The following is a 14,405-nucleotide window of genomic DNA, read 5'->3' as shown; positions in this document are numbered from 1 at the left end:
ATGGAAAGAAGGAGTTTTGTTTTGTTGGTAATTGGGATATGGGAAGATGTTGCTTCCACACACACACACACACACACACACACACACACACACACCCGTTTCCTGCCAGCTGGCCAAGTTGCGATCACCAGAGGCAGGATCTTCTGCCTGCCTGCTGCATGGTAAAGTAGGTTTGGAAGCTGTTACAGTCATGGCAGTAGTGCCACAACTGGGAATATGGATTTATTACCAGCATGGCGAAGTGGTTTGAGTGTTGGACTACAACTCTGGACATCAATATTCGATTCCCTGCTTGGGCATGAAACTGACTGGGTGACTTTGGGCAAGTCACATGCTCTCAGCCTCAAAGGATGGTAATGGCAAACCTTCTCTGAACAGGTCTTGCCAAGAAAATCCCCATGCAGGGTTTGCTTTAGGGTTACTGTAAGTCATAAATGACTTGAAGGCACACAGCAACAACAACATATGCATAATTCAGGTTATTCTTCATGGTCTCTACGCCTCACACAAATGGGGTTTTATGTCTGTGCAGAGACTCTGTTGAGAAAGTTTTACAGCCGAGTAGCTTGGTGGGATACCCTGCCCCTCCTGCCTACCAAACATTTCCAAGCTCACCAAACTTTCATCTCAGTTTCTTTTCCACTGGCGGTAGAGCAGCTTCTGTTCAATCATTATCCTGCTCAGTAGTTTCATTCTCTGATCCTACTTTCTTTCCTATTAATCTTCAAAGCAGCTTACAGCATTAAAAACATTCTACATGCAGTACTTTGTATTACAATATCCCCCCTAAAAAGAATTAAACAATTAACATTAAAATTGCGTTAAACCATTAATATTATTGCATAAATGCTGGGTAGAGTAGTAGGATGATGCCTAGTATTTGGGAGTAATCATTTTATGGCCAAGTGCTTATTCAGAAAAGACCTGCCGGAAGAGATCCGTCTTGACAGCTTTTTAAAAACTAAGTTGATAATATGATGATGGACCTCGTCCGGCAGGGCGTTCCACAAACCGGGAGCGGTTGCAGAAAAAGTCCTCTGACAGGTTGCAAATAGTCTAGTCTTTAAAGGTTGCAACAAATTCCTCCCAGAGGACCTGAGTGTGCGGGATGGGTTGTATGGAAGTAGGCGATCCCTTAAATAGGTTGGACCCAAGCCATGTAGGACTTCAAAGGTGATAACTAACACCTTGTACTGCGCCCGGAAACCAGTAGGCAGCCAGTGGAGTGATTTCAAAATTGGTGTTATGTGGTCACTCCTAGTTGTTCTGGTGACCAGCCTGGCTGCAGTATTCTGTATCAATTGGAGTTTTCGGACTAGGCATAAGGGTAGCCCCATGTAGAGTGCATTGCAAAAATCAAGTCGTGAGGTTACTTCTCTTCCCCAGGCTAAACATACATAGCTCCCTAGGCTGCTCCTTATAGGGCATGTTTTCCAGACCTTTCAAAATTTTGGTCGCCCTCCTTTGGACACGCTCCAACTTGTCAATATCCTTGAATTGTAGAACCCAGAACTTGACACACTAGTCCAGACAAGGTCTGATGAAAGCAAAATAAAGTGGTATTATTACTACCTTCAGTCTAGACACTACATTCTTATTGATGCAGCCTAGGATCATATTGGCTATTTTAGTTGCTGCATCACACAGTTGACTCATGTTCAGCTTGTGGTTTACTAAGATTCCCAGATCTCTTTTGCATGTACTATTGGCAAGCCAGTTGTCACCATCCTATATCTGAGCCTTTCATTTTTTCTGCCTAGGTATAGTACCTTACATTTCTCCCTATTGAAATTCATTTTGTTAGTTTTGAGAGAAATGTAAGGTACTATACCTAGGCAGAAAAAATGAAAGGCTCAGATATAGGATGGTGACACCTGGCTTGCACAACTCTCTAGTGACCTATTAAAGTCATTTTGAATTCTGATCCTTCCCCTTTGGTGTATTAGCTATCCCTCCTAATTTGGTATCATCTGAAAATTTGATAAGCATGCCCTCTATTACTTCATCCAAGTCATTGATAAACATGCTGAATAGCACTGGGCTCAGGACAGAACCCTGTGGCACTCCACGAGTCACTTCTCTCCAGGATGAAGAGCAGCTGTTGGTGTTGGTGAGCACTCTTTGAGTTTGGCCTGTCAACCAGCTACAGGTTAACCTAACTAGCATTGTCTAGGCCACATTTTAGTAGATTTTATTTGCAAGTACTTGAAGTTTTCCAGGCTAAGACAAGTAAAATCTCATTTTGCACCAGTAGACGAAAGAAAAAGATTTCTTCTAAGAAATCTTCTACTTCATCTCTCACTTTTGACTCTTCACTCTGAATGACTGACACCTCAGTCAATATTCTAAACCCAGGCCCGCTTCCATCAAGAGTACCCATGCTGCATGGCCATTACTCCACCTGGGGGGATGTCACCACAGATTACTGGTTTTTAACCATTTTTTTATCTGGGTTATGCCATCAAGTTCTCAAATACCCCACCTGTTGGCGTGTTTCATCACACCCCTCCATTAAAACCACTGCTTGAAGAGATCACCACCTTTGATCCAAAATGGTGGTGTGGAGAAGATTTCATGTTGATGCATAAGAGATGGCTTCTTCTCCAGGTATGTCACAGTGCCAAAAGAGAGACCGTGGGCTTTGTCTAATCTTGGACCTCGGAGTGATCAATTACTACATCAAACCCCACACATTCAAGATGGTGATGCTCCACTACATCTTACTCTTTCTCCACTGGGGAGACTGGTTGCATCAATAAACCTATAAACTTCAAAGATGTTTACTTACACGTTGGCATAAAGGCACAGCAACACTGCAAGTTCTTCAGGTTTGTGATCAGCAACGGTCTTTACCAGTACAAGTTGCTCCCCTTTGGACTATCAACTGTCCTGAGGGTGTTCATCAAGTGCATGGTGGTGGTAATTTATTATCTACAGAACTGGGTATATATTGACCCATACCTCGATAACTGGCCTCTGGTGTCATCCTCCTAGATTAACCTATTCTGGGATATCTGATTTACTCCTTCATAATCTTGACCTCAATGTAAATGCAAAGAAATTAATCCTAGAACCAATTTAAGTAATAGATTACATTGGAGCAATGTTGAACTCAGACATAGGCTAGGCATTCCTACCCATTGGCATGCCAACACTCTCCAAATGCATCTTCAATATTCTGCTCACATAATCCAGAGATTGCTTGGATTTATGGCTGCTATTACTGCTGTCACTTACCTGGCTCGTCTAAACTTCAGAATTGTGCAACACAGGTTTCTCAACAGCTTCAATCCATTCCACAATTACCAATCGAAACAATTATGTTCATCTGTCACTTACTTTGCTGGAAGAAGTCCTACAGACTTCTTTCTGGGATGCTGTTCCAGATGCCCAGCCTGTCCTGCATGATTACAGCAGATGCCTTCCTGACAGGCTGGGGGACACGGATGAGGGCATGATGGTTCAAGGGAGGTGGTCAGATCTCCATATCGATGTCCTAGAGTTGCTTGTAATAATCAAGGATTTGAGAGAGTTTAAGAAGAAAATCCAAGGCAAGGTTGTTCAGGTCACAACAGACACCACAATCACCATATGTGAACAAACAAAGAGGCACCAATTCTGCAACACTTCTTGAACTGTCCCTAATGCTTTGAAGATGGTGTGTCAAAAAAAGGATCCACCCTGTGGTCCATCTCACTAGCACACAAAAATTGCTGGTTGATTTGTTAAGTCGCAGGCACATCCTCAAACACAAGTGGACTCTCTTAGACAAAGCTTTCCATCTGGTGACAACCAATTGGGCACACCTTACGTAGACCTGTTCACTTCACTGGACAACGTGAAATGTTTCAAAGCAGGGAAAAGTAATGGATCTCTAGGGAACACATTCCTTCACAGTTGGGTCTACTACTGTACACAGTTCCCCTCTTCACTCTGATAGTGAAGGTGGTGATCAAGATGGACAAAGAAAGCACAAACACGATCCTCATTGCAGCATACTGGCTAAAACAATCATGATTCATTTCACTGTTATATTTCTCTCAGGGCCAAAAAATGACTCTTCCACAGTGGCCAGATCTACTGTCACATTCTCAAGGGCAAGTACTCCACCCAGATCTTTTAATACTTCATCTGATGGCTTGGAGAATTCAATACTGAGCTCACCCAGATGTCTGCATCCAGGAAAGACACCAATAAATAGTTCTTATGAGTATAAATGGAAATGATTTCGTTCCTTCGTGGCATCTAAATCTGAGACCTCTTTACCACTTCAAGTGTCAACTGTCTTACACTTTCTTCTGCATCTTGGTGCTAAAAGGCTAGATTTTTCTTCCCTGAAAGTATATTTGTCAGTCATAGTGACCTGTCAAGCACTGGCTTCTGTCTGCCACATTATTCTCTAATGCAGTCAAGAAATTCCCTAATGGACTTCTTCAACTTTATCCCCTTTTGATTCTGCTAATTCCATCTTGGTCACTGTCTGTCATGCTTTTGAAATTGGCCCTTCACCCCTTCTAGCCCTTGGCATCTGTGGATGACAGGTTACTTACTTTGAAGGTTGCATTTTTGGTAGCCATTACTTTGACCGGGCAAACATCTGAATTGATGACCCTGCACTGAGATGAACCATTCCTTGTGTTCCACCGCAACAAAGTTGTCCTAAGACCTGACTGTTCTTTCTTAGCGAAAATTGTGTCACAATTTCATCTCAATCAGGACACTGTGTTGCCAACATATTACTTTGAACTGTCAACCCTTGGAGGTCCATGCATTCTCTTGATGTGTGCTGAGCATTGGCTTTCTATATTAAATGCACTGCCTAATTTCATCTTTCTAATAGGCTGTTAATTTGCTATGGTGGATTACAGAAAGGACAATAAGTATTTCCCCAGACATCTGTGAAGTGGATTGTCCAAATGATCTGACCGTCTTAAAAAATGGCTAAAAGGCAAGTTCCTTGGGGTGTAGGAGCACACTCCACTAGAGCGATTGCACAAAAGCTACTCTCTTTTGTGACATTCCCTTACTATGCTTGTGCAAAGCTGCAACCTGGTTGCAGCTTTCTTCCTTTATCCAGCATTAGTCTTGACTACAGTTCCAGGTCAGATGCCAACTTTGTATGGGCAGTTCTCTCTTCTGTTCTCCAAGGATCTGACCCACAGACCTTTGCTAAGCTCCACAATCACCCGTTTGTGTGAGGCACAGAGACCACAAAGAAGATCCAGTTGTTTACCTATAACTGGTGTTTTGAGTGGCCATTTGTGTCCTCTAACAAACTCGCCTTACTTCCCCTCTTTCAGATTCCTGTACTTTCATCGTGGACTTTGAAACTGAGGGGATGGTACCTTGGTGAGCTTGGACATGCTGGGTAGGAAGGAGGGGACAGGGTATTCCCGCAAAGCTACTTAGCTCTATGGCTTTGTGAATGGAGCCTCTAAGCAGACACAAAACCCCAGATTACAATTCAAAGAACCATAGTTATAGGTAAGCAACCTGTTCATAGACATCTGTATGTCTAATCCTGAATTTCAGTGCCAATGAGTATGCAAGTCTAGGAATTCATTTAGAAGAATACAGTTTGCAGAAGATATGATTTAATTGATTCAATCTGTGGTGTCATTTTTGAAATAAATACAGTTTATATTTTTGCTAATAATTAAGTTAAAGAGTCTTATCCTTAGAAAAGTAAATGGAATCTTTCAATTGTAGATTTTCTTGAAGCACACTGCTTGATATAGGAAGAAATGGGTTGTTGTTTGTCTAACATTAATTTTAAAATATTAATATGGTTGGTTGTAGTCTAAGTAGGGTGATGTTTCAAAACTGAGTATAAAAACAAGGGCCAAAATATTTTTTGAGTTATGAATGCATAGCCAACTTAGTTACACAGCTATGCTGTAAACCCCTGCCTGATCCCTCAATTCCTACTTCCCTGACAACAGCCATTGTGATTTATGGAAGTTCACTTGGGAAGCAGATGAAAGATGTTCCCACCTCCTTCCATGAGCAATCCCCATTCCGACAGTCAGAAATGGGGTCCCTGTCCCAATTCCCTCTCATGCCAGAGATTGCTTCCATAAAGAGGGATGGGAATGTTAATGAGCTGATTCTCTCATGACAGTGGAACTGTAAGTGGTGACTGGGGGACTTTCATGGTCCCTACATGTCCCCTACACTAGGGTATATGTAGGGATGTATAATTCTAGATTACACATTCATAACTCTTCAACAATATTCGGCTAAGGATAATGAAATGAGGTAGTATAGAATTCTTCAACATTATCTAATGATCAGGATACTATAACTAGGTTTCCACAAACCTGGTGCAAAGTTAGTTTCAGTTCAAGTCCTTATCCTTTGAACCAGAAAAAGATTTTTATGGGTGGAACAAAATGTTCCAGCCAATCAACTATTTTCTATTCTAGTACGAACTAATCCCCTCCCCAATAACTCACCTAATAACTCAGTAACTACTAAGCATGCTCAGTTCTCATCATGCTGTCCTTCAGTCACCATCCTTCTCTGCTTAGATTCCCACCACCCACCCCTCTAAATATTTCTTGTACTTAAATTTGTGGTTCCTCTAAGCCTCCTCCTTGTGTCCAAAATGTATAGAGGATTCTAGTTTGGGAGGAATACTATTATATATAAATGAAACTCATTTTTCTTTGAGTGTCCTAAATTTTATATGCAAGTACAGTTGTCTCCCCCATATCCACAGTTTCTTTGTACTGTATAAGGATTCAACCTTCCATAGCTTGAAAATATTTTTAAAATATATAAACCTGAAAAAGAAAACCTTGAGTTTGCCATTTTATATAAGGGACACCATTTTGCTATGTCATTATATTTAATGGAACTTGAGCATCCATGGATTTTGGTATCCACAGGCAGTCTTGCAGCCAAAGCCTAGCAGATACCAAGGGCTCACTGCATATCCCTTTGATAAATTAACCTTTTGTTTTACTTAGTTATCCAGTTTGTGGTTCTTCAGTGTTTTGACTTGTATTATGTAAGAAGCGGATAACACATTCCCCCATCTACTGAATTTTGTGTAGTTCATTCAGTGGAATTTTAATGTTCCTGAAGGGTAAAATTACAATGTAGGAAGATCTGCTGTAGTGCTATAGTTCTAGGCTAGATTAGAGCCATTGCCAAAGATTTGGACAGGGATTGGGGGGCACCAAACAATTATGTGCCTCATATACATCAGGGAAGACAAACAAATTTGTTTTTCTTTGTGAAGTTTTCGACAAAACAAACGAATTTTAAATTATTACAAAGAAGAGGAAAGCTCCTCAGCTGTACACGACCTTTTGTATGTTTTAAATATATTGTATTTGTTGTAATTTCTAAGCTGTCTTGAGTCTCCATTTTTTTTGGGGGGGGGAAGGGAAGTAGGTTATAAGTAAAGTTGACAAAGGTAATATCTGTTTCTAGCCAATTTCACTTCAGTGAAGGAGTGAGGCAAGCAGTCTCGGCTCGAACCTCACCTCCACAACAATCTCCACCAGTGTGACCCCTGCTACTTGTGTGGCAATGGCACTGTTTGGAACTCACAGCAGCCCTGGCACAATTGAGTCAATACCTGCACTGCTAAAGTTCACAGGAACAACAGAGCTGCTTTGGAAGAAAGTTTCAAGGAATACAGGAAAAACTGACAAGCAATACAACTCTGCAGAGAAGGAAGGGGAGAGAAATAACTGCAGATGGTGGTGTAAAGATCCATAGTTGTTCAGTATACAGTATGTGCAATATTTGTCTTCCCAGAAAACATGAACTACACCTACAGGAAGTGAAAATTGGTAGCTCTCTTGGAAGAAAAGTTCATTGTAGTACAGCTATGTGCTGGGTCTCTTTATGCATCAGAGAACATGAGGACTTCCTGCACAGAACACAGGGAGAACTGATTGTTAACACTTACATACCTGCATTATTTTGGAGTACAAATGTTTTGTTGTATTTTGTTATAACAGCAGTTACAGAGAGGCCAAAAAGCATGAACCTGGAAAGGTCATGATGACCTTTAAGTGGAACATCTGATGACTGGTCACATAGATCTGAGGGCACATGTAAAGGGCCCATGTAACTTTATGGCTGTGAATATTGCTGCTTCCTGACCTCCTGCCATGTGCATTTCCTCTTGAAGTTATAGACAAAAAGGTTTTAAAGCCTAAAGCATTAAGCCAATCAGGGGGAACCCCTTGCAATTAATGTGGTCCAACAGAACCAACAGGAAGAAACTGCCAAGGGAGATGAAGAGGCATGTAACACTGAAGAAACATCTTGGAGGAAATTTACTCTCAGGAGCAGACCTTATAGACAGGGATTCAGGACCTCCCCAACTAAGTACAGTGGTACCTCGGGATACGAAATACCCAGGTTACGAATTTTTCGGGATACGAATAAATCCCATAGGGATTTATTGTTTCGGGTTACGAAAGTTTTTTCGGGTTACGAAAAAACTCCGGCGCTGTTTTAAATGGAGCCGCGGCAGAGCCGCGGCTTTTTCCCCCATTAGCGCCTATGGCAATTCGGCTTACGAAGGTTTTTCAGGTTACGAAATTAGCTGCGGAACGAATTAATTTCGTAACCCGAGGCACCACTGTAGTTGCTTCCAACATTTTGAAAGCTGTGATGATTATGCTCAAACAGGAAACCAAAAACAAGAGATACTACATGCTGAGGAAATAGTAAAAATAACTGTCAATTACAACAAAGTGGTTGGGATCTTGTTGCTCAAGGGCATAGAATCACCTGTGTGCCAGCGTGGTAAGATGAATCAGAAAATGTGTTGTTTTTCTGGGATACATATCCAGGATGTTACTGACAGCTTGCCAAAACTCATCAAGAACACAGATCGGTGGTCTTATTATTAATTTGGTTGCCAACAACACAGCCAAGAACACCCGTGAGCAACTATGAAGCTCTGGGCAGGAAGCTGAAGGGGCCTGAAGCACACAGCATGGAGAAGATGGCTGCTAATGGGTCGTCTTCTCCCTAAAGGAAAAGTGCATTACTTGGTGAAAATAGAACAAATGATGCAGGAAACAGAGTGTAGCCTAGAATATGTAAATGGACAGCACAAGAATACCTAGCTACTATAAATGAAATAAAGTGGGGAAACAGAGCGGCATGAAAAGCTGGTTCCAGCTGGCTTGGGGTCATAGTGTACAGATGCCACATGCCCCCAAGATGCCTGGAAGTTGTGCCGGTGTGGTGTTTACACGCTGCATGCCACCAGAGCGGCTTGAAGCCACCCAGGCAGCACGGAGGGCAAGAAAAGCTGCCTTTTTTCAAGCCAAAAAGGAGGCGCTCTTTGCTGTTCCTTTTCCGGCCAGCTGCAAGGTGAATTGGGGCCATGACATGTGTTTGCTGCAGTCCCAATCTATCTTCGGAAGCCATCTGTTTCGACCCAAAGTCTACAAAACTGGATTAACTGCATCCAAGAGTACTAAAGGAACTTTAAAATGTAATCTGAGAGCCACTGTTGATAATCTGAGAATTCTTGGAGAACAGGAGAGAGCGTATGTCCCCAACTTCAAAAAGGGGAAATATAGGACCTAAACAAACATCAACCAGTCAGCTTAGTATCAATACCATGAAAAGTTTGATAACATATTTTTGAATAGTCAGTAAGCACTTAGAAACTAATGCTATTACTACTAAGAACCAGCATGGGTTTCTCAAAAACAAATCATGTCAGGCCAATTTAATCTTTTATAGAGAGGGAAAGAGATTTACAAGTTCGGCAGATCAGGGGATTGCTATGGATGTTGTATATCTTGATTTCAGTAAGACTTTACACAAGAGCCCCAGCAATCTTGCAGACAAGCTGGTAAAAGGTAGGATAGACAGTGCTGTTAGGTGGATTTGTGGTTTGACTGTGCTCACCAATGTTTCTCTTCATCCTGAAAAGAAATGATTAGTGGGTTCTGTCCTGGGCCCAGTGCTATTCAAAATCTTTACAAATAACTTGGATGATGGAATAGAGGGCATATTTATTAAATATTTATTTATTACATTTGCAGGCAACACCAAATCAGAAGAGTCATCTGTCTTATGCCAGACCTGAATGTAGTTCCAGGCCTCTCCAAGGGTTGTTTTGGTGCAGAACACTGACAGGCACTACTGCTGTATCATAAGCTTTTCTGATGGTAAACAATGCAGTAAATGGCACACAGCAAAGACGTATTCTAGTCCTTTTGCTGATACATTCCAGCATCCCCTCACAGCTAATGATAGCACTGGGCCTCTAAACAAAGATGAGTCCATCACCTGGCATTCAGATCAAATCCCCTATTGCTGGACATCAATGGAGTTCTTTGACTGAAGTGCAGCCCCTCAGGTGAGACCAATGGATGATAGGTTCCCAAGTTTTATAAAGTGCAGATGCAAACAAAGAAAATCAGACTGTGAAAGTGTGACCCATCTTCCTCTCAACAGCTATGACAATTGTACAATCAGGTTAGCAGCAGAGAAAAAATTATTCCTCTTACTGTTCCCAACCTTTGTATCCAGCCTCAAACTGCAAAATGAATACAGAAGGTATCAAACAATGCCATTAACTCAAGTCAATTCTATCCACACCAATGGACAGCTGTTAACATTTGGCTTGAAGCTAACAAGGATTCTAATACCTATCTGCTCATGGCAGATGCCCTACTCTCTAGTAGTATCAAATACCCAAGAAGACAACCAGGAGTGCTTTAGCTGTGTATGGAGGGCTGGTGGTGGATTAGATGGCTCTTGTGAATTCTTCCAACTTTTAAGAATCTATGGCGGGTTACAGACCGCCCGTTTGGGGCGGCCTGCACCCGTCCCTTTCCCCGCTGTATCAGGGCCTCAACTGCCAGACTGGCAGCCTCCAAGGCCCCGATCCACTGCTCTGCAGGCCACGGGGAAGCGGCAAAAGGCCGCTTCCCTGAGGCCTGGAAAGGAGTGTCCTTGGGGCTTCAAGCCCCAAGGACACCCGGTGATGGCGGGGAGGAGGAGAAAGGGGCTGCTTGGCCCCTTTCTCCTTTGCATCGCTGGGCGCAGCCATGTAAAGGCTGCGCCCAGCGACGCAAACCCCAGAAGGAGCTCCATTTCAGAGCTCCTTCTTGCACCGCGGAAAGGGCACTCTAGGTGCCCCCACGCGGCACAAAGACGTCACGTCCACACCGCCTCATTTGGAGGCGGCGTGGTTGTGACGTTGTAATGGCGGCGGCCGTGTGGAATGGCCGCTGCCATTTTGTATGGACTGGGTCCATATTAGGGTTAGGGGCATCAGGAAGTGACGCCCCTTTCTAACCCTAATACGAACCCAGTCTGTATTTTCAGGCCCGTCTATAACGGGCCTATGATTCGAAGATGAAAAGGAACGTTGGGTACTTACCGTGACACGTTCATTTCCTGCAGAGAAGGGTCCTGGCATCCTGTAATCTGGGTTTAGCTCCTCCTATTTGCTCCTGTAGGCAGGGACAATAAACAAAAGATCAGCCCCTATATAGGGAGGAGGTAGCCCCCCTGAGGCTCAGTCAATAACAAGCCAAGCGACTAGTAAGGTAATCAAGGAACTGAACTTTAGTAACATCAGCTAAGGGTTAACTAGAACACCTTAGAAAAAACTAGTCCAAGAACAAACAAGAACTCAGAAAAACCAATCCAGCAACAAGAAGAAGAAAGGCAGGTCCACCAACAGGCAGGCAGGGTCGGAGGCCGCAGACAGCACCCGGGTGGGCAGGATGCCAGGACCCTTCTCTGCAGGAAATGAACGTGTCACGGTAAGTACCCAACGTTCCTTTTCCCAGCAGAGAGGGTCCTGTCCTCCTGTAATCTGGGATTTACAAAAGCCCTCTCAAACTGGGAGGGAGGTGCTGCTAGGAGACTGTGGCCCCCGACAAAATCTGTTGGAGGAACCTCCTTTCAAATGACGCCTCTGCGGACTGAGACACATCCAGTTCGTAATGTCTTATGAATGTCGAAGGCGACTTCCATGTGGCCACCCTGCAAATATCTGACAGGGAGGCGTTAGTGGTCAAGGCCGCAGAGGTAGATGCACTCCTGGTTGAGTGCACCATCAACCCCTTGGGTGGAGTGAGATCAAGAGTTCAGTAGCTCTTTTGAATACACGACCTGATTCACCTACTCAGAGTCGATGGCCGCGATGCCGAGCTTCCCCCCGCCCTTCCCGGCCTGAGAGCCGGCCTAGGCTCCCTCTCAGGCCGGGAGGAGGGGGAGGAAGCCCGGCACCGCGGCGATTGCCGCGATGCCAAGCTTTCCCGCGCCCTTCCCGGCCTGGGAGCCGGCTTAGGCTTCCTCCCAGGCCGGGAGGAGGGGGAGGCTGCTTGGCACCGCGGCAATCGCCGCGATTCCAAGCAGCCCCCGTTCCTCCTCCCCGCTTGGGAGCCGGCCTAGGCGTCCTCCGAAGCCGGGAGGAGGAGGAGGAGGAGGACAGGGTTTGAAAATGTAGGACTTTTTTTTTTTTAAATTTCCTAGCCAGGAAATTAAAAAAAAAAGTCCTACTTTTTCAAACCTGGTCCTACATTTGTCCCGGTTCGGAGGTCCTCCATTATGGCAACCCTAATCATGGGTAGATAGCTGTATATGGCCTGTAGTGTAGCCCTGATATTCACAGGGCATTTTGTTTTATTTATGTTTAAAACAGCCCCAACTTCAAGCTGGGGTTTAGAAGCTTAGCCCTTTTAATCTCAGGCAGGCTTTATAGTAACCTGGCTGTATTATAGAAGATGGCTTGGTCCTCAGCTCCCTTCCAACTTGCATAAGTAGCTGGGAAGGGCAGAGGGGCTGCTGTGGGACATGGCTCTACATTTACCTGAGGCATGTCTGTGTGCTGACAAGGATAATCTCTGATGGAAAGGAGAGGCCCGCTGCCATAGTTTGGGGCAGCCAAATACAATTGGGAGTGAAGGGAACTCTCTACCCATGATATCCACAAGTGGCTTCCCCCTTTTTATTGTTGTAATTTTTGGGAAGGGAACACAGGAGGATTTGTATCCATGTGCTCTCTCATAGAATTCTTGGGTTGGAAGAGACCCCAAGGGCCATCCAGTCCAACCCCATTCTGCCCTGCAGGAACTCTCAATCAAAGCATACCCGATAGATGGCCCTCCAGCCCCTGTTTAGAAGTGGGTGGCAGAGGCCATGCTCTCTCTGGGGAGGACATGAAGCCATTTTGTGCTTTTTTGTGGGATGCTCTGTGGCAGCCAAAAAGTTCCATTTTAGAGTTGGAAGCTTCAGTTCCTGCTGGGCCAAGTCCAGCTTCCTTTACAGCCATGCGGCTGTACCACATAGAGGAGGAGTCCTCTGCCTCCTTACACACCATCTCATTATAAGAATTCAAAAGGAAAGTGCAGGAGCCCTGGCAACACCACCATTTGTTTCCCTGTCTGCAAAAGGATCCCCCAGACCTATGGGGTCCTGGGTGCCATTGGGGCCAGAGATGGGAAGGAAGGGGGAGACCAAGGGTTTATGCCCCCATCTGCCCTCCTGCCAGAGTCCCAAACCTTATGCTAGGCATAGTGCCTGCAATGGCCCTGGCAGAGGCCTCATGGCAATGCCTGCCCCGAGAGAGGGCATTAGATCTGGCAAAGGCTATTTGGTGGCTGGAGAGGGCTCCTGGTACTCACCCTTCTCCTGTGTCTTCTGGCTGGCTTGCCTCTCTGACCTTGGCCCTGTTTCAGGCTGTGCAGAGAAAATTCTTGCCATGGCTTTTGGCTGGCCTGTCCTCTGAACTCTGGCCGCAAATGGGCTGAGCAGATGCTGAGAAGGGAACTTTCCATAACTTCTGGCCAGTTTCCTCACTGATCCCTGGCCTTAAACAGGCTGGGCAGAGGTGATGCAGAGAAATCCTTTGCCATGGCTTTTGGCTGGTCTGTCCTCTGAACTCAGGCCCCAATGGGCTGAGCAGAGATGCTGAGGAAGGAAGTTTCCATGACTTCTGGCCAGTTTCCTCACTGATCCCTGGCCTTAAGCAGGCTGGACAGAGGTGATGTGGAGAAACAGAGATATGGAGGAGATACCCCTCATCATCTGTTCCCACAGCTCCCATGTGCTGCAATGCTGTTGCAGAAATCTCCTGTGCTCCCACCATGATAGGGGGCAGCTCTGGAGGAGGGGGAGAGCCATTGGCAAAGCCAAGACCTTTCTCCAATCCTGGGAGCCCTTGCCATATTACGTCCTTCTTCATGCTCCCAAGGCAGCAAGAGAAACGAAGAGAAGAAAAGGACTGAAGTGGCAGTAGTGAAGAAGCTGCAGAACAACAGCAAACACATCCCAATGGGTCTCTCTCTGGAGCCAGCTCCTTCTGTTGAGCTGGCAGACCCTGAGCTAGGGAAGCCTGAGCTAAGGATGACCCTTAGCCAGTGCTCTTGGGGTCCTCTGCCATAGCCACCACCAAGGAA

Source organism: Sceloporus undulatus, chromosome 4 (assembly GCF_019175285.1).
Source record: "Sceloporus undulatus isolate JIND9_A2432 ecotype Alabama chromosome 4, SceUnd_v1.1, whole genome shotgun sequence".
Lineage (NCBI taxonomy): Eukaryota > Metazoa > Chordata > Lepidosauria > Squamata > Phrynosomatidae > Sceloporus > Sceloporus undulatus.
Note: the sequence above shows the minus strand (reverse complement) of the source record.